Source organism: Hippopotamus amphibius, chromosome 2 (assembly GCF_030028045.1).
Source record: "Hippopotamus amphibius kiboko isolate mHipAmp2 chromosome 2, mHipAmp2.hap2, whole genome shotgun sequence".
Taxonomy (NCBI): domain Eukaryota; kingdom Metazoa; phylum Chordata; class Mammalia; order Artiodactyla; family Hippopotamidae; genus Hippopotamus; species Hippopotamus amphibius.
In genome coordinates this window covers 81,236,077-81,252,800 of record NC_080187.1, presented here as the reverse complement: position 1 = coordinate 81,252,800, position 16,724 = coordinate 81,236,077, and the positions used below count along the sequence as shown (strand labels likewise).

Sequence of the window (16,724 nt, the reverse complement as noted above, 5' to 3'; positions counted from 1 at the left end):
ATTTTTCTTTCTCAAGATTGCTTTGCCTATTCAGGGTCTTTTGCATTTCCATATAAATCATAAGATTTCTTTCTCTAGTCCTGTGAAAAATGCCATTGGTAATTTGATCGGGATTGCATTGAATCTGTAAATTGCTTTGGGTAGTACAGTCATTTTCACGATGTTGATTCTTCCAATCCAAGAACATGGTATGTCCCTCCATCTGTTTATGTCGTCTTTGATTTCTTTCATCAATGTCTTAAAGTTTTCTGCATACAGGTCTTTTGCCTCCTTAGGCAGGTTTATTCCTAGGTATTTTATTCTTTTTGTTGCAATGGTGAATGGGAGAGTTTCCTTAATTTCTCTTTCTGCTCTTCCGTTGTTAGTGTATAGGAATGCAAGAGATTTCTGTGCATTAATTTTGTATCCTGCTACTTTACTAAACTCATCAATTAGTGTTAGCAGTTTTCTGGTAGGGTCTTTATGGTTTTCTATGTATAATATCATGTCATCTGCAAAGAGTGACAATTTTACTTCTTCTTTTCCAATTTGGATTCCTTTAATTTCTTTTTCTTCTCTGATTGCTGTGGCTAAAATTTCCAAAACTATGTTGAATAAGAATGGTGAGAGTGGACACCCTTGTCTTGTTCCTGTTCTTAGAGGGAATTCTTTCAGTCTTTCCCCATTTAGAATGACGTTGGCTTTTGGTTTCTCATATATAGCTTTTATTATGTTGAGGTAATTTCCTTCTATGCCCATTTTCTGGAGAGTTTTTATCATAAATGGATGTTGAATTTTGTCAAAAGCTTTTTCTGCATCTATTGAGATGATCATATGGTTTTTATCCTTCAATTTGTTGATATGATGTATCACGTTGATTGATGTGTGTATATTGAAGAATCCTTGCATCCCAGGGATAAACCCCACTTGATCATGGTGTATGATTTTTTTAATGTGCTGTTGGATTCTGTTAGCTAGTATTTTGTTGGGGATTTTTGCATCTATATTCATCAGGGATATTGGTCTGTAGTTTTCTTTTTTTGTGACATCTTTGCCTGGTTTTGGTATCAGGGTGATGGTGGCCTCGTAGAATGAGTTTGGGAGTGTTCCTCCTTCTGCAATATTTTGGAAGAGTTTGAGAAGGATAGGTGTTAGCTCTTCTCTAAATGTTTGATAGAATTCACCCGTGAACCCATCTGGTCCTGGGCTTTTGTGTGTTGGGAGATTTTTAATCACTGCCTCAATTTCCGTACTTGTGATTGGTCTGTTCATAGTTTCTATTTCTTCCTGGTTCAGTTGGAAGGTTGTATTTTTCTAAGAATGTATCCATTTCTTCCAGGTTACCCAATTGATTGGCATATAGTTGCTTGTAGTAGTCTCTCATGATCTTTTGTATTTCTGCGGTGTCCATTGTTACTTCTCCTTTTTCATTTCTAATTCTGTTGATTTGCATCTTCTTCCTTTTTTTCCTGATGAGTCTGGCTAATGGTTTATCAATTTTGTTAATCTTCTCAAAGAACCAGCTTTTAGTTTTATTAATTTTTGCTATTGCTTCCTTCCTTTCTGTTTCAATTATTTCTGCTCTGATCTTTATGATTTCTTTCCTTCTGCTCCCTTTGGGGTTTCTTTGTTCTTCTTTTTCTTATTGTGTTAGGTGTAAGGTTAGGTTGTTTATTTGATAATTTTCTTGTTTCTTAAGGTAGGATTGTATTGCTATAAACTTCCCTCTTAAAACTGCTTTTGCTGCGTCCCATAAGTTTTGGGTTGTTGTGTTTTCATTGTCATTTGTTTCTAGATATTTTCTGATTTCCTCTTTGATTTCTTTAGTGATTCCTTGGTTGTTTAAGAGTGAATTGTTTAGCCTCCATGTGTTTGTATTTTTTGCAGTTTTTTCCCTGTAATTGATATCTAGTCTCATGGCGTTGTGGTCTGAGAAGATGCTTGATATGATTTCAATTTTCTTGAATTTGCCGAGGTTTGATTTGTGACCCAGGATGTGATCTATCCTGGAGAATGTTCTGTGTTCACTTGAGAAGAAAGTGTATTCTGTCATTTTTGGATGGAATGTCCTATAAATATCAATGAAGTTGAGATGGTCTAATGTGTCATTTAAAGCTTGTGTGTCTTTATTTATTTTCTGTTTGGGTGATCTGTCCATTGATGTAAGTGGGGTGTTCAAGTCTCCCACTATTATTGTGTTACTGTCGATGTCCCCTTTTATGGCTGTTAGCATTTGCCTTATGTATTGAGGTGCTCCTATGTTGGGGGCATAGATATTTACCATTGTGATATGTCCTTTTGGATGGATCCCTTGATCATTATGTAGTGTCCTTCCTTGTCTCTTGTAATAGTCTTTACTTTCAAGTCTAAGTTGTCTGATATGAGCATTGCTGCTCCAGCTTTCTTTTGACTTCCATTTGCATGGAATATCTTTTTCCATCCCTTTACTTTCAGTCTATATGTATCCCTTGGTCTGAAGTGGGTTTCTTGTAGGCAGCATATGGAAGGGTCTTGTTTTATATCCATTCAGCCAGTCTGTATCTTTTGGTTGGAGCATTTAATCCATTTACATTTAAAGTGATTATTGACATGTGTGTTCCAATTACCATTTTCTGAATTGTTTTGTGTTTGTATTTGTAGGTGTTTTCCTTTTCTTGTGTTTCCTACTTAGAGAAGTTCCTTTAGCACTTGTTGTAAGGCTGGTTTGGTGGTGGTGAATTCTCTTAACTTTTGCTTGTCTGGAAAGCTTTTGATTTCTCCATCGAATCTGAATGAGATTCTTGCTGGGTAGAGTATTCTTGGCTGTAGGTTTCTCTCTTTCAGGACTTTCATTATATCCTGCCATTCCCTTCTGGCCTGCAGAGTTTCTGTAGAAAGGTCAGCTGTTATCCTTATGGGTTTTCCCTTATATGTTATTTGTTGCTTTTCTCTTGCTGCTTTTAATATTTTTTCTTTGTGTTTAATTGTTGTTAGTTTTGATTAATATGTGCCTTGATGTATTTCTCCTTGGGTTTATTCTGTATGGGACTCTCTGTGCTTCTTGGACTTGGTTAATTATTTCCTTTCCTATGTTGGGGTAGTTTTCCAGTATATCCTCTTCAAATATTTTCTCAGACCCTTTCTTTTTTTCTTCTTCTTCTGGGATGCCTATGATTCGAATGTTGGTACGCTTAATGTTATCACTGAGGTCTCTGAGACTGTCTTCTATTCTTTTTATTCTTTTTTCTTCTTCCTGCTCCATGGCAGTTATTTCCCTCATTCTATCTTCCAACTTACTTATTCATTCTTCTGCCTCTGTCATTCTGATATTTATACCATGTAGAGTATTTTTAATTTCAGTTATTTTGTTATCCATTGCTGTTTATTTTTTTGAGTTCTTATGAACTGTTTCTTGTAATTTATTTTGTTATTGAGGTTTTGTATCCTTTTTACTATCATTACTCTGAATTCTTTTCAGGCATTTTTCCTATTTCCTCTTCATTTATTTGGTCTTGTGGGATTTTTTCCTGCTCCTTTGCCTGCATGTTGTTTCTTTGTTTCTCATGGTTGTCCAAACTTTTGGGGTTGCTTGTCCTGGTGATAGAGGTGTTTATAGAAGACTGTCCAAGCCTCAGACTAATGTCCGAGTGTTGGGTTAAACAGATACTAAGTCTAGGAAACACATGCATGTATAAGACACACAATTACTGAATCCATTAGGACATAAGGCTCTGGAAAGACCTGACAGAAGAACCCCAGTATGCTATCAGATATTCAAAGAGAAACTCAACAGAAATTGACAACCAAAACAGAACAAAACAGAAACAAAAGCGAAAACAAACAAATAAACAAGTAACACCTTACACATACAAACAGTAATCCAGGGAGATTTTGTAAGCTAGGATCAAATATAGAAAAGAGCTAGAGTACCACCAGACAGAATGGAGATTCTCAGAATGAAATTAGACAATTGTACTAAGAACTAAGATAAAGACAAAAAGCTAATATTAAATACCAAGGCAGTGCATCATCTGGAGAATAGAGCAAGGAGTCTGAGCAGATCGATAGTGTTGCTTATAAGTAGGTTGAGATAAAATAAACTTAAAATGGCTGGAAGACAGGGGAACAGAAGAACGTAGTGTGATTGGAAATATGCAAATAAAAAGAAAGCAATAAAAATGTGTAAAAGATAGGGATGAAAGGAAGGTATGAGAGATATATTGTCTGTACTACCAAAAACAGCTAGAAATAGAAATATATAAAAAGGCAAAGAAAATAGAATAAAAAATATAATTTAAAAAAATATGTTATAAAACTTGTAGATCCCTTAGGACTAAGTTGTAATTAATAAAGGAAAAAAGAAATAAAAAATCCAGAAGTGATCCCAGAATGGACCAGTTCAATTGAATTGATATTAATGTTTCTGTTTCCTTAGAGTCTCAGCTGTAAATGTCTTTCTACTTGCCTTGGGTTTTTTTGTATTATTCTGTGACCAGCAATGCTTCCTTTATTGTTTGTCTGTAAGCATTGGTGTGTGGGGAGGGAGGGGGTACAATAGTGGCTCCTTCCTCTGGGAATGAGTGAGCAGTGGCACACTGTTGTTTCAGTCGGGCGTGGAGGTGCCTGTTGCAGAGAGATGCCAGTGGCTCTAGTGTAAACAGAAAGTCTCAGAGTTGGGCCTCTCTTGGTTTTTTTTTTTTCTCAGCAGCCTCCCTGCTGCCAGAGTTCCAAGGGGTTTTAATCTAGCCCTGCCCGAGGGCCTGAGGGTCCCTATTATCCCTGAGCGCCTCCACTGCCCACTGCAGGTGCCGAAAGAGAGAGAGAAGCTATGCCCGTGGCTCCTCCCCCCAACCCGTGAGCCTGCAGCATCCAGCTGCCATCATGGCTGGGCAGCTCTCAGGGGCTGGCACTCCTTGCTGTGGACCTCTTCCTTCCTGTCCTTTCGGTCCATCACCTTTCTGGCAACATTTTTCTCACCCTGAACCAGCTCTTCGGTTCCCATGCTCCCACTCCCGGACCCACTGTTCAGCTGTGAATCGACGTCTCAGACCGGGAACGCTAAGCTGCGGTGCGGACCCTCCGTATGTTTCTCACTCCCTCCCGTCTGCCACAGCTCCATAGTTTCACCCTCTTTGAGCCATTGTAGATGCCTCCCTACCAGTTATGTCGGCATCCTTGCGGTCCTTTCTGATGTCCGAGGCCGTCTGCTGGTGTTCAGCTGGTTCTCTGTGGGAATTATTGCATCTTTTGGTGCATTCCCAATGCATCTGTGGAGAGGGATACATTCCACGTCCCTCTTCTTCGCCGCCATCTTTTTCTCCCCTGAAGTAAAGATTTAAACCTTTACTATGAAGTGCTTGTATTGCATTGCCCAATCCCGGCTCAGAGCAAATCCAGAGCTGCCATTATTAACCCTCTCAAGGAAGAGTCCTTCTGGGATTTGGGGAAACCTTTTACAAGGTTCTACTCTCTATGCTTAATGCAGGTACAGAGCAGAGCAAGACTGCATTCACAGGCAGAGGACTAGGAATAGACTTTGGAGAAGACAAGAATGGCTCAATCACATTTTTTATTCTCTCTTTCCTGTGTTCTCTTCCATTTTGTGACTTAGATTTCTCATTTTTCTTTACATTTTCACATTTTCTCCCTATCACTTCTTTTTCAAAGGCATAAACATTATGTACTCATTTCCACTAAAGAGTAAACACCTAACTGATCTTTCAGTGTTCTCCTCCCTCTGAGCAGAGCCCTCCTCAGTTCTCTTACCAGTATGTCTCTCACTACCTATTCTGACCCTGTGAAACTGGTTGTAATGACAAGTTGGATTAAACAGGCCTGTCTCCTCTGAACCTTGTTCTCTTTATAAAAATAGCAAGCAGTTTATTATGTCAGAAACTCCTTTAAGTGCTTCACAACTACTAACTTTTTGTATTTTAAATCATGAGGTAGGTGCTAATTTTATCCTCATGTTATAGATGATTTTGTGAGACACAAGTTAAAATTTTTGCTCAAGACCCCTCAGCTAGTAAGTGGTAGAGCCAAGATTTCAAACAAGGGAGTTTGATTCTGAAGTCTACACTCATAAATACTGATTTATGCTCTCTCACATAAAATGTTTCTTAATGTGTGGAGAACTGTGCTCTTGCTTATCCTAGGATGAGTAGCTCATTAAATATGCAAGAACATCCGTCCTATTTCCATAGTCTTATTTCTCACAATGTTCCCACATGCACGCTTTCCACCATATTCAATTATTTGCTATTTCTCAAATGCCTACTGCTTTCTCCAACATCCCACTTGCTTTTTTCCTCTGCTTGGAGAGCCCTCCCTCATTTCTCCACAACACTTACTCCTACTCATTCTTTAACTCAGCTTGTGAGCTTTCCCTGATGCCTAATCTGGGGAAGAAGCCATTTCTTTGACTCTCCTCAGTATCTGTATGCTTTTATTGTGGCACTTATTGTGGCCTGCGGTGACACAATTTACTTTTGTTTTCTTAGAAGACTAAAACGTATTTGATGGAGATCTTTTGTGTTAGATTTATCTACTTCTAGATTTGACCTAGCATATATTCTATAACATAATATCATTCACTGAAAATTTTAAAAATAAATGAACAAATTAATGAAACTAGATAATAACATTGCAGTGTTTATGGAACCCAAGTTGGTAACCAACAGTTTTCAATTTGTCTTATCCTAAGAATTTTATGGAACATCTCTAGGGATGGTGACAAAGAAAGTGTATTCATAATGTATTTACTTGATGTGTACTTACATCATTGCACCTGAAAGTTTATCCTAATCTCAAACAAGAGATTGAGGTCACAGTGAAAGAAAAAATAGGTTATAATCTCACTTCTTTATTCATCCCTTCTAAACTTTATCTAACCTTCAGGGAATTTAAAATTTCTTGAGTGACATAATTAAAATACTCAGATTTTTAATACTTCAAATACATGTAGACATAATCTACCACACACATACCTGCATACACTATGGGTATAGGATATTCATAGTATACTATAGGTATAGTATAGGTATCTGCAGTACGCATTGTATGTGAGTGTGTGTGTGTGTGTGTGTGTGTGTGTGTGTATTTCCCCATATCACCATGTGGAATGTGACAAAGTATTCTATCTGTTTACTTTCTTAACATCATAACAAAATTATAATAAATTGTCACTTTTAAAGCTTTATATTTTTTATCCCATCGATTTTAACAGCTGTTATTCAGAAAGTTTTTTAATGACTTCATTTTTGATTTGGAAATTTAATGATAAACTCAAAAGAAATGGATGTATCTGTAATTGCAAAAGAACAATTTCTTTTATGAAAATACATTTATCTGTCTGCATATCTTGAGATGTCTGAAGATCTAGGAGTCTATTGCAGAATAAAAGGCTCTCCTGTATGGCATGAGTGAACTATTCTGATAATAAAGAATATTCATGCTAACATTAATTCTGTGTAAGTGTAGGGCACTGGGCAGAAAAAACCAACCTGATGGCTTCTGCCTGTAGAAGCACATCAGCCCCTATTTTGTGGTAGGGTCTATCACTTTTCTCCTGGAAAGTGACTTAGCAGCTTGCTAAGTTTTCTTTCTTTCTATGAATTCCTAAAGAATGCCTAAAACCAGTAACCCACAGTTCATGGAGATCGTATGGTTGACCTCTGTAAGCTACAGCACTAGTCAATCAAGTTATTCTTGCCTTGTCATGGCTAAAAATGTACCTGCTGTCATCCTAAATAAAGGTCAAAGTTTTCTCTAGGACACTTATCATATCCTTAGTGGTTAGTATTCCTCTAGGACCCTGTGGCTTATTATTTTATTATACCTGCTTCCTTAGGGTTCAATTCAGATTTTATGTAAATATATGTCAATAGGGACCTTACTTTACTTCAAATTTGTGTTTGGTTATAGAGCAGTGGTTATATGATGTTACTTTACTAATTTTGTGAATTGCTAGTAACTTTCTTTGTTTATATAGTCCTTACATAATGGATGGAAATTATCTAACACTGAGAGCAAAAAAATAACAAATGCCATCATTTCTTGAATACTTAGCATATATCAACCCCAGTGCTAAAAGCATTATGTATGGTTTTTCATAAAATTTCCATCACAAATTATTTGTTAATGGGAATTATTATCTCCTTTACACATGAGTTAAATGAGACTTCATAATTTTTTAATCTACCTAGGGTCACACAGCTAATAAGTGGCAAAGCCACAATTCACAGTCAGGGCTTGCTGATTCCATAGTTCATATTCATAATTGTTAGGTAAAGCTGTCTTCTTTAGTACAGGTGTGGGAAGGCATTATAGTGCAGAACAACAAATAACACAGAATTAGAGAAGAATTTATTTTTTATTTTTTATTTTTGGGAATTGAACTCAGTTGTTCTTTATTTGTCAAACAATGGTATAATCTACAGATACATCCCTATTATTTCAAAGAAAGAACAGGATGATTTGCAAAGGTAAGGACACAACTATTTCTGTGAAATATGTAGCTGGCATTAGCAGAGAACACTTTTGAAGAATACACAGTTTTAAAAATACTAGTGTTGCCTAGATCTGTGCAGTAGAAACCTAAGAATAACAGTAGCTAATGTTACATATATTTAATTGATCAAGAGAAAATGTGAACATGAGCAAAATGATGGCAGAGACACAAAATTATGTTGTAAAAGCTGAGATAATAAGGAAGTGATGACTGGAATACAAACTGGAACCATATGGATCATTGAAACAGATTCATGAATAATGCAAAACCAAGGTGATGAAAAAGTGATTTAAACAGAATGATGATAAAGATAATTTTGTTGTCATATCGTGGATAGAGATAAAAATTAATACCTGAATTTAACTGTATATATTTTCAGTTTGTGATTATATATATATGTCTACATATATGGGTTATGTGTATGAGTCTACACAGTTTGCTACACAATTGAAATTTATCCTTCAATTTATACTCCCCCTACCCTTAATGCCCTTAATGTGCCCAGAATCTACCTGTAGCTTCCTCTGTTAACTGCCAAATTTTCCTTTGGGATTATTTATTGTATTCCTAGTGATGAATTGTTGTTCTAATGAACCCTAACTCATTGTGTATTAACTGTCTGGCAAACTGCTTATGATTTCTTCCAGAATGTAGTTTCAACCACTCTCATGAAACTTTCCTTTGACTGTAAAGTCTGAAGGAAAAGGTCCCTTTCAGATATTGTTAACCTAGAATGGGAGAATCCAGGTGACAAATACAGTTGAATATCTGATACTTAGATGGAGTCCTTTGCTAAAAAGGGACACATCAAAGGCCATTCCTGTCTGGGAATTAGCCTAGATAATTTAAGCTACACTATAAATTTGGCTCCATATGGTAATTGTTGGGAACCACCTGAATCCCACCTCATATAATCTTATAATCATTGATTAATAAGATTTTCTAGTGGTTTACCTTTTATGTCTCTTCTAGTTTGTCTCTCTCTCCCTCTCTCTTTCTCTTTTTCTCACCCCACCCCTGATGGTTTTGAACCTTAGTGTGCTTCCCATTCTGACTTCCATTTACCATTCATTCACCTGACTATAGGATGCTTCATGAGGCCCATGCTGGTTCTGCTTTTCACACAGTCCTCTATTTGGCCTATTCACTCATTCATTCCTTTTTGCTGGAATTCTTACTTTTCCTCCCTTTTTCTTCATTGCTAGTAATTTCCTCCAGGACTATCCTCATCTATCTTAATAGCAAATTTCAATAGAAACCTTTTTATGATTAATAATATTAAATTTTTATTTTTAAGGGAAGGAAATGAAAAATATAGGTAAATAGTATTATAGTGCATTGATTGATAGTACAAAAGTAATTGTAAGGGAAAAAGAATTTTAATTTCATTTTTGTAATATGTTTGCTTTATTTTAACAAGCTTTTAAAAATAATTACCAACTAATTTAATAATTTCATATTTTTATTCAATGACATGTAAAAATGTACTAAAGTGAAATTTACTTGAGGAGTTAAATGATTTTCTGAGATTGTTCTTATGTTAATAACCAACATCCTGTCCAAAAACAAGAAAAACAGGACTCACATGTAAATTGTTTTCAACTTTTGTATTTACATTGTGCATTAAAGAGACTGAATTTAAGCAAACACAAAACATGTGTTGATTATATCACATCCTTCCTTTCCTTTTAGTTCCTACTAGAACTTCTGTGTACTCTTCAATCACCTGATCCAAGTTTGAATAACTGACTGACCATTTTTCCTAAGTCCATTTCTTTAAAATGCTATTTATCTAGTCAGATTTCTGTTGATTAATTTGAATGTCTATTGGTCAGCTACTGTCTTCTAGAATAGATCAGTAATTATGCAATATCTGGGTTTTTGCCATTTGAGTTACAAAGAAATCAGTTCTTCAGTTCTGTGAGGAATCCGCAAGATCTGATGGCCAAGTTCTAAATCTTTTTTGAGAGAGAATTAACTATGCAATTTCCATAAAGTTCTTTAATGAGATCAGAGAAAATTGTCATTAAGGTCTTTGAAAGAGAAACATAAAGTAAAAATTTATAGACTAGACAGAAGCCATAAAATCCAAAATTATATTCTTAAAAATTATTAGTAAATGCTCTATTGTAGTTTGGAAATTAAAGCATTATTAGTAAGTGCTCTCCTGTAGTTTCTTTTCCATTTTTTAAAATATTCATCTATGCAATGTTTTCAAACATTAATATATCTAATAAAACTAATAGCCACTGTGAAACAGTAATGTTTTATATTTCTTATTAAGTATACATTTAGATGGAGAAAGTTTAAACCTTCTTTTGTAATTATAGTTTCTTCATAGGTAGTTATTGATAAATGATAATTGTCACTTTAGTTTTCTGCTTGAATTGGCATCATCTCATTGGGTAGCCAACATTCTAAGTCAACCATCCAAGGAGCCAACTTAATGTTAGCTATAAAACTACCTAATTGAAATGCATGGAGTTCTAAAAGCCATTAACTTTTGTGTGCAGAGCAAAAAGTTTGCTCCATTGGCATGTAACTTCATTTTTATAGTCAAGAGATAACAATAACATGAAAACATTACTAGCAAGGAAAATGTGCCTTATGAAGAAAGTAGAGTGGAGGAAAATGGAAGATTAGTCATTTTGAGATAAGTAGCTTTGTATATGTGATAGCAAGTAAGAAAAATAAATCTACCTTAAGCAATTGGATAACTATGGCACTTTTGAATAATAAATATGATAGAGTCCTCATTAAGAATGTAAAATGGACAACCATACAAAGTTTTTCTCAACAATGCACTTGAAAATTCTGTATTCTGGCATCCATTGATATGAAATGGGAGAAAAGAGGACTTTAAAAATAGAACAGCTAATTTCTTAAACAATGGGTGGAACACAGGTTATATGAATCAACATTGACAATGGTGTCTAAATTAATAGTTAGCAAGGGATTTCCCAGGTGGCACATGGTTAAGAACCTGCCTGCCAATGCAGGGGACATGGGTTCAACCCTGTTCTGGGAAGATCCCGCATGTGACGCAGCAACTAAGCCCATGCGCCACAACTACTGAGCCTGCGCTGTAGAGCCCGCAAGCCACAACTACTGAGCCCACATGCTGCAACTACTGAAGCCTGTGCTCCTCGAGCTCATGCTCTGCAGCAGGAGAAGCCACTGCAATGAAAAGCTTGTGCACTGCAACAAAGTAGCCCCCGCTCACACCACAACTAAAACCCCGTGTGCAGCAATGAAGACCCAATGCAGCCAATAAATAAATAAATAATTAAGAAAAAACCTCCTGCTGAAAAATATTATTAGTCCTCAACATTGCCCTTATATTGTGCTTTTAAAATTCCCACTATTAGATAAAATTTTATGTCTTTGGTACTATTAAACAAGGTAGTAATAATTCATCTGAGTTTATTATCAGAAGCATACTATGGAGTTTATTGATATAAATACCTGATTCCAATTTTAGATCCTAAGGGTTATATGTATTTAAAATAATGAATTTTGTATAGCACTACCCTTTTCATTAATCCTTTCACATATATTATTTGATTTGATCTCTTGAGCAGGCGTGAATGTCAGTTTTATTATTTACAGATGAGAAAATGGAGGCTTGAAGACATTAAGAGACTTGTTCATGTTAACCCAATTCATAAGTAGTTCAATTCAAAAGCATTTATTAAGCACATACTATATAATATTGTTCTGGCTAACTAGGATATTAAAAACAATTTCTAAAATGTATCTACACTCATGAGATTAATCTCAAGTATATAGATTAACAAATATATCCCAAATATGTACAGTGTGATGTATATTCAAAACACAAAAGCAGTATAGAGAAAGAGGTAATTGTACTGTCTGCAAGAGTCATGAAATACTTTATGGGGAGGCTGGTGCTTGAATCACTTTTTGAATATGAGTTTGCCAGTAAGACAAATGAAGGGAGGGAAGGTTCAAAAGTAGGTTTTGTAACATACAGTGTAATGTAGTCTTTAATATACAACATCATGACTATACTATGCTATATTAGTTTTCTATTGCTGGTATAAAAATCTGCACACATTTAGTGGCTTAAATAATTCAAATTACCTCACAGTACTATATGTTAGAAGTCTGATAAAGGTCTTGGTAGGCTAAAGTCAATCTGTTATCTAGGCCATGTTCCTTTCTAGAGGCTCTAGGAAAAATTACATTTTCTTGCTTATTCTAGCTCCCATTCCTCAGTCTCCTTCCTCCATCTGCAAAGCCAGAAGCAATCACACCCCTTTGAACCTGCTTTTTAGCCATCATCACATCGCTTTTGCTGACCACAGCCAAGAAAGATTCTCTACTTTTGAGTCATGTGATTAAACCGGGCTGACCTGGGTAATCTAGGAAAGTCTTCTTATTTCAAGGTGCCTAACATTAATCAATTATTCAAAGTCCATTTTTGTCATGTAAGGTAAAATATTCACAGGTTCCAGGGGAGAGATATTATTCTGCTTGCTACACATGCCATTATAATCTTAAATTATTTTTGTCTCAGTAGATTTAAACAGATTTCCTTATTTTTAGAACTAAGTTGTTACACCAATGATGTTGTCTTTTACCAATGACACTTCAATAAGAGGGAGAGGCTTATATTTTTATACTCATTTTTGTTATTTTAGAGATGAGGGTTTGATATGGGTTCATTGGCTCACTTACTGAATATATTACTTGTTTACCATGTTATTAAATATCCAGGATTTTTAAATTAGTTTTTTCTCCTTACCTCACATAGTTTCCATGAATGAATTTCTCCAAACTTGTGTTAATATATTCTGATAACTAAAAAATCTTCAGCTCAGACAATTCTCATCAATTCATTCTACAGTTCTCTCAAAAACAAATACCACAAGCTGACCCATAATCTACACTCTCTCCCTACTTCTACTCTTCCTCTTTCTAGTCTGCTTCTGGTATTAATGAAGGAAATGATCCAATCATTTGCCTAAGCAAAAGTCCTGTCTCTAGTCTCACAACCAAAATCTATCAAATGCTAGGGATTCTACCAACTAAATGTTTATCATTCAGGCCATATTCTTCTACACCCAATGGCATGTCCTCAACGTACATCATCTCCTATTTTGATTGTACAACAAATTACTAACTAGTCTTGTTAGTTATTTGTCTCAGGCATTACGTCTCTCCATTCAAGTATCCTCTTGCAGCCAGTGAGTTTTTTGTTTCTTGTTTTTTTTTTAAAGAAATCACGTTACTGCGTTGCTTCAAAATCCTTTTATTCTCTCAGTGTAAGTCCCCAACTCTCAAATCATCCTGAATGATTTTAATTTCCCTGAGTTCTCTGTATTATTTCTCACCTTCCGGTCTTTGCTCATATTATTCCTCTTTACTCCTTTTTCCTCCTTTTTTCTCCTACTCCAAATATTTTCCACCATATCTTCTTGTTTGTTATAAACAGTTTAATTATAACCTCCTATAGGAAGTTCTTACTCTTCCCCAAGCCTAGGCTCTATTTCTGCACCCACTCTCTTAAAGCAATGTTACTTCTATTATTGCAATAATCACATGGTACTATATAACTCAGAGACTAGGTAGAGCGTGAGACATTTTGGATCAAAGAAACATCCTATTTTAAACAATATTCGCCCATTTTATTACCTGATGATTATATATTAAGAATTTATTTTGTTTGTACCTCCTACCCCCCCACCCCAATATTGTCCCCCTCACTTGTAACCACTAGTTTGTTCTGTACATCTGTGAGTCTGCTTCTTTTTTGTTATATTCACTAGTTTGTTGTATTTTTTAGATTCCACAGTATTTGTCTTTCTCTCTCTGACTTATTTCACTTAGTGTAATGCCCTCCAAGTCCATCCATGCTGCTACAAATAGCAAAATTTCCTTCTTTTTTTATGGCTTAGTACTATTTTTGTGTGTTTGTGTGTGTGTGTGTGGCGCATCTTCTTTATCCATTCATCTGTTGATGGACACTTAGGTTCCTTCCGTATGTTGGCAATTGTAAATAATGCTGCTATGAACATTGGCGTGCATGTATCTTTTTGAATTATTGTATTTTGTTTGTTTGTTTTGTTTTTCTTTTTTGGATATATACTCAGGAGCAGAATTACTGGGTCATGTAGTAATTCTATTTTTAGTTTTTTGATAAACCACCATACTGTTTTCCACAGTGGCTGCACCAATTCACATTCCCATCAAAAGTATACCAGGGTCCCCTTTCTCCACATCTTGGACAACATTTGTTATTTGTGTTCATTTTGGTGATAGCTATTCTGACAGGCGTGAAGTGATATCTCATTGTGGTTTTCATTTGCAGTTCCCTGATGATTAGTGATGTTGAATATCTTTTCATGTGCCTGTGGGCCATCTGCATGCCCTCTTTGGAAAAATGTCTATTCACTTCTTCTGCCCATTTTAAAATTGGGCTGTTTATTTTCTGATGTTGAGTTGTATGAGCTGTTTATATATTGGATATTATACATTGGATAGTAATCCATTATTGGTCATATCATCTGCAAATATTTCCTCCAAAGTTTGTCCTTTTGTTTTGTCAGTGGATTCCTTTGTTGTGCGAAAGCTATTAAGTTTAATTAGGTCCAGTTTGTTTATTTTTGCTTTTCTATCAGTTTAGGAGAGAGATCCAAAAAAAAAACATTGCTGGGTCATATGGTAGTTCTATTTTTAGATTTTTTTTTTTTAAGCTCTTTATTGGAGTATAATTGCTTTACACTGTTGTGCCAGTTTCTGCTGTACAATAAAGTGAATCAGCTGTATTTATACATATATCCCCATATCACCTCGCTCCCTCAACTCCTTCCTACTCTCTCTATCCCAGCCCTCTAAGTCATCACCCATCATCGAGTTGATCTCCCTGTGTTACGCAGCAGCTTCCCACTAGCTATCTATTTTACATTTGGTAGTGTATATATGTCAGTGCTACTCTCTCCTTTCATCCCAACTTCCCCTTCACCCCCCAGGCTGTGTCCTCAAGTCCATTCTCTACATCTGCATCTTTGTTCTTGCCCCGTCACTGGGTTCATCAGTACCATTATACAGTATATGAGTTAGCATACGGTATTTGTTTTTCTCTTTCTGGCTTGCTTCGCTCTGTATGACAGACTCTAGGTCCATCCACCTCACTACAAATAATTTCATTCCTTTTTAAGGCTGAGTAATATTCCATTGTATATATGTGCCACATCTTCTTTATCCATTCTTCTCCTGATGGGTATTTAGGTTGCTTCCATTGTCCTGGCTATTGTAAATAGTATTGCAATGAACATTGTGGTACATGTTTCTTTGTTGGATTATGGTTTTCTCAGGGTGTATGCCCAGGAGTGGGATTGCTGGGTCATATTGTAGTTCTATTTTTAGTTTTTTAAGGAACCTCCATATTGTTTTTAATAGTGGCTGTAACAATTTACTTTCCCACCAGCAGTGCAGGAGGGTTCCCTTTTCTCCTCACCCTCTCCAGCATTTATTGTTTCTAGACTTTTTGTTGATGGCCACTCTGACTGGTGTGAGGTGATACCTCACTGTGGCTTTGACTTACATTTCTCTAATGATTAGTGATGTTAAGTATCTTTTCATGTGTTTTTTTAGTCATCTGCATGTCTTCTTTGGAAAAATGCCTATTTAGGTCTTCTGCCCATTTGTGGATTGGGTTATTTGCTTTTTTGATATTGAGCTGCATGAGTTGTATATTTTGGAGATTAATCCTTTGTCATTTGCTTTGTTGGCAAATATTTTCTCCCATCCTGACGGTTGTCTTCTTAAAAATATGGAATGCTTCATGAATTTGCATGTCTTCCTTGTGCAGGGCTCATGCTAATCTTCTCTGTATTGTTCCAATTTTAGTATATGTGCTGCTGAAGTGAGCACTAGTTTTAGTTTTTTAAGGAATCTCCATACTGTTTTTCATAGTGGCTGTACCAGTTTACATTTCCACCAACAGTGCAGGAGAGTTCCCTTTTCTCCACAGCCTCTCCAGCATTTATTGTTCCTGGATTTTTTTTTTACGTTGGCCAATCTGACTGGTGTGAGGTGATACCTCATTGTGGTTTTGACTTGCATTTCTATAATGATTAGTGATGTTGAGCATCTTTTCATGTGTGTGTTGGCCATCTGTATGTCTTCTTTAGAGAAATGTACTGGGCATATACCCAGAAAAAACCATAATCCAAAAAGGTACATGTACTACCGTGTTCATTGCAGCATTATTTACAATAGCCAGGACATG

General features: G+C 35.9%; 1 non-coding gene across 1 annotated transcript; it reads right to left on the bottom strand.

The window, feature by feature from the left end:
* Positions 1–16,259: 16,259 nt before the first annotated feature.
* Positions 16,260–16,366, bottom strand: LOC130847066 (U6 spliceosomal RNA). The gene has a single exon (XR_009051861.1). It is a non-coding gene; the product is annotated as a U6 spliceosomal RNA (small nuclear RNA).
* Positions 16,367–16,724: the final 358 nt, after the last annotated feature.